The following is a 4935-nucleotide window of genomic DNA, read 5'->3' on the forward strand; positions in this document are numbered from 1 at the left end:
ATTTCCGGATCCAGTCCAGCCAGAAGCAGAAACGGAAGAAACGCACCAGTACATTTTTAGGGCCCTGCAGAGCTGTCTCTCTGCTCACAGAGCATGCCAGGGTCTGGAGTGGTGGGGGGAAGGGGATTTTTCCCTGATTGCTTTGTTCATCCCTAAGAGTCACATTAAAAGACCCAGATGGGCATAAAGTAGGGGAGCAACAGAAGAAGCCCCTACTTCTTTCCTTAACTGACTGGTTAGTGAGAGTTCCCAGTTGAGGGCGACTGGCTTGTTCAGGATTGGTTCACACTTGGGAGTTTTGGCATCTTCGAATAGAAATGAGTTGTATAACTCAGATCCTCAAAGGTCTTTAGGTGTCAAGACTCTGTGACATCATGGGAGCTATGGATTGTAAATTGCAATGATTATTTTTTTTGACCAAGACTGAAAAACTCATTAAGGGCCATGGCTTCTGATGCATCAGATTTTTAATTAGAGAATCGCCCATGAAACAGTATTTGGCCCCAGATTCAAGTTGCCCCCCCAAGTTTACCGGAGCTGCAATTTGGGCCCAGCTGGAATGAAAAAGACTTCATTGCACTGTAATGTTTTGCTGAAGTAGGAAGCCAAGTGAAGTGCAAACTACACACTTCTACACACTCACCGTCCAAGCAGCAAGTAAACTCGTTAACGTGATGTATGCACAGTTGTGCTGTATGCATGAATTGTGGGTTTGTGGTGATCTGTGAGGTGGGGTGGTGTCCTCTTGTGCTACACCCTGCTTGTCAGGGTCTGGCCCCAAAGAGCTTCAGGTCTAAGTACAGGATTGGACATGAGAGATGGACAGAATAAATAGGGAAGGGGAGGATAAATTGTGACTGCTGTGGTGATGTGTCTGTGGTCCACCAACTCTCTGGGTACTGGGAAGACTTTGTAGACCTCTCAGAAATGGTGAGTTTCGAAGCAGGGTAATAACGGCTTCCAAAAAAGTTGTGTCTGTCGGAGGAAGCCAGCCAGCGGGCCTGATCCTGATCTTATTTTTTGTGCTTTTAAACGAATTCATTTCTTCAGCACAGTTAGTGAATTGATGGTGATGTAACAGGGAGCGGGATCAGGCCCGACTCATTTACAATCTCCCCTCAAACCAGTTTGCACTGATTTATCCGACAAACGTGCCAGCTTGAAATCCCAGCTCAGCATGGGACTGCACTTTGCAAAAACACAGAAGCCCATCTATCTGTCTGAGGTACTTGCGTGGTCTCTAGGACCACAGCATCTTTAGTGCATTTATCCTTACAGTGCCCCTGGGCTGCTGCGGTGCTGTTGACTGCATTTTACAGATGGGAAACTGAGGCCCAGAAGTGCCAAGTGAAGAAATCTGTGCCAGAGCAAGAAATTGATGCCAGGTATCTTGAGCCCTGGTCTAGTGAACAAACCCAACATCCATTAAGGCCCAGTCAGACTTCTTGTGTCAGTCTTTCCAGCTAGGTTTGACTCATCCTCAGGCCTGGGAGAGAATCTCCCGTCCTCGTCAGGTGGGAGGCCTGAGAGCTTGGCTGGGGACAGCAGAACTTGAATGTTTGGGCTGGAGTCCATTTCCCGCTGCTGCCAGCCTTTCAAGGCAAGGCAAGTGGAGCGCACGCTTAGCCAGCTTTGCCTCGGCTAGATCCTTTCCACTCTTTCTTTGGCTTTGAGCTGTTGGAAGGGCTATTTTAAATGTGTTCATTTCTGAACTGGAACATACATCCTTGGGTTTCTGCCTCTCCTTGTTCTTTATTTTTGATCTGGCAACCTGGCTACAGGATGTGAACAAAAATACTTCTCTTGCCTTTGAGAAACACGGGGTAGGAACAGCGGGAAAGCTGGGACAAGAGCTGAGGAGGCAGCTTGGGGAGCCATACTGAGATTCAGGTTAGAGGGTCCAGATTAGGATGAGATCTGGCGTTGGGTTTGAGTGAGATTAAATCTGGATGTGAAGGGGATCTGCATGGGGTTTGTTGCGAGCTCAGGACTAGGATTCATGTCTGGAATCAGCAGTACCAAGATCTCAAGAGCTGTCCTCAAAACCTTGTCTGAACCTGATTTGGCAAATATCTATTTTATGTGCTGGTGCTCTTGGGGAATCCCACCCCTTTGAAGCCAATTGCGTTATAAGGCCGAGAAGCAGCAAAACACAGCCCAAAATATCTGGAATGAGACATTCAATGGAATCAAGTCAGTGCATCCTTCCCCTGTCTCAGCTGATTCCCAGGCCTGCATCCAAACAAGCTGGATAATGCAATTTTTTAATGTGAGATATCATCTAATTTCCTAGGCAGAGTCTGTTTAATGTAGCAGTCTCTCTGCCCGCTGCCAGCTTAGGGGCAGCAGGGCCATTCTATATCAATGCACAGCTGCCTCTCTCTTGTGGCCTGCCCCGCTCTTGCATCTTTGCTCTTCTTTCACTGGCTGTTTTCTTTAACAATAAAGGTCCTGAAGACTGAAAAAATGTAAGGTACTTTCTAGTAATACAAGATGTAACAGGGATTTTTCCCCTTTTGCTCTCCTGCACCATTGCCTTTCATATGGAAATAAATTGAAAGAAAGAAAAAAGGCCAGGGGAACCTGCAGGCAGGGCAGGTTCTCTCAATCGGGAGATCTGGGCAAATTATGTCATGTTTTGTATAGCGCCTCATTTTCCCCATATACCAAATAAGGATAAGAAATCACTTTGGGATCTATTATCACACGTGTGCCCCTGGCACACAGATGCCTCAGTTAAGATCAAAGCCTTATGATTTGGTAAGGTAGTACGGAGAACCTAGGTATTAGTTCCAGGAGGCCTGAGTTCTGCCTCCAGAAATGATTGATGTGGGAGGCATCAAAGGAGGGGGAAACCCACCCGAATGCACTTGGCCATTCAAGCAGAGCTTCACACTGTGTGTGTGTGTGTGTGTGTGTGTGTGTTTGATTTCTTCCCACTAGTTCTTCTAGCAGTAGATTAAGATACCACAAAAGGACAGAAAAATGTGGCAGGGACTTCTCCTGTTTAGCAATGAAGATATTCAAGGAGGGCCACAATTAGTCAAAGATACATGAGCTCTGAACTGAGCTGCCTGGATTTAATATGCTGTCTGGGTGTCACGCAAGAGGGGTGGTTTGTCTAAAGAAACCTGCACCTTCCTGTATGTCTTATGAGGGCACCCAAGCAGAAATGAGACTTCTCAGAGATCCTTGCAAGCTCTTCCCAGTGTCAGGCGGAGGGCTGCTGTACTGTGCAGCACCCAGTCAAGTGTGCAAGTGATGTGTTGTTGGAAGGGGCTGGAGTGGACTTTAATCCTCAGGCTTTTTTCTTTGCCTCTCCATTGCCCCTTCTCTGTCCTCTCAGTGCAGAGCAGTCGGCTCACCTTGTTTTTCAGCCATGTGAACTGGTGCAGCAGCAGACCATGCAGGTGCCTTGAGGGCTACATCCAGAAACCAGACTGGGCACTGGCTCAGTCCATCCCGAGCTGCCCACACACGGAAGAACTGTTCGGTTACTCTCTAGGCCAGTTGCAAGAAACAGGTTTTTTTTTCCTTACCATGTGGCTGCAAAGAACAAATGGAGCGGGAGGAGAGATTAGATACAAAAACACTGTTGTATTAAATGTGCCCTTGGCCCCTCTTGGGATCTCTGAGTCATGGATTCAGGCAGGGGTTGAATCCATGGCAGGGTTTCTGGGCTGTGGGGACCAGTAGCAGCCCAGGGGGATGGGAAAGGGGGTTGTGAGGTGGTTCTCAGCCCCCCAGAGTAAGGGATCAGGCAGTAGGAAGGTGCCCAACTTGGCAAGGGAGTGAGGGAAATGAAATGAAAAGCTTATTTTTCAAGTGCTTCAGCTTCCAGTTCTCTGCTTCTAGAACACACTCAACTCAATGTCTCTTGAATTCACAGAAATACAGAACAAACTAGTGCTCAGGTGGGGCGTCACTGCATCCAATGTAGAGGCCCATTATGGGCCTCTATATTGGGAGACATGTTCCCCTCAAGGGAATTTGCACAGATATGAAACACGAGGCTAACTGTCCTTCCAGCATGCTGAGACCTGCAGTGGTATGGAGTGTGCCTCCCTTGTCCTGATACTGGTGTCAGACAGGGAGATCTGACCTGAATGTGGGGTGCCAAGTCAGCACAGCAAAGATGATGGTTGTATTTATCATTTGCTTTGTGGTGGCACTGGAGACCTCCACCAGGCCGCGGTCTTGTTGTGCTGGGAGCTGTACGGCACTGAGATGCCAAATGCAGATCTGGATGTTAGCTCTTCCCCATATACAGAGCACACACACACACACATATATATATATATATATATATATAGTGCTCAGACTGCAGAGGGTTGGGTCAATTTGCCATAGAGAGAGGGCTCAGAGCTGAATCTGGAGTCCAACCACCTCTGGACTTTAAGGGTGCCAAATTTGGGGTAGTGATTTGGGATCACCTCTAATAGCACCAGGTCTCCAAAAGTTAGATCCTTAGGGGATTGTTTGAGTTACTTCAACTTAAACTGGGCCTCTTCCTTATTTATTATTTTTTGGCAGCCATTGATCCTTTGGATTATAGTGTACAAGAAGTATAGTCAGGTGCTTAATGAATCTGCTTGTACAGAATCCTGCAACCATCACATGAAGACCTTTGATTCATGCACCCAGTCAAGTGTATGGAGGAGCAGAAGCTGCCCAAGACCTACAATCCCTGCTTTAGACCATTAAGACAGAATCCAAAGGGCAGACCGAGTCCAGACGTTCAGTGCCTCAATAGCTGTAGCTTCTGCCAGAGGGAAACAGATAAAAACTCCTGCTGACTGCCTAACATCTCAGCAAGGGTGATGTCCCTTAGCCATTCTCCAACCCAGGGCTGGATTAATCATTTAGCAGGCCCTGGGCAAGGGTGGGCAGGGTAGGGACCAGGTGCCCACTCCAAGATTTGGGCTGAGGGAGGGA

Source organism: Alligator sinensis, unplaced genomic scaffold (genome assembly GCF_000455745.1).
Source record: "Alligator sinensis unplaced genomic scaffold, ASM45574v1 scaffold1496_1, whole genome shotgun sequence".
Classification (NCBI taxonomy): domain Eukaryota; kingdom Metazoa; phylum Chordata; order Crocodylia; family Alligatoridae; genus Alligator; species Alligator sinensis.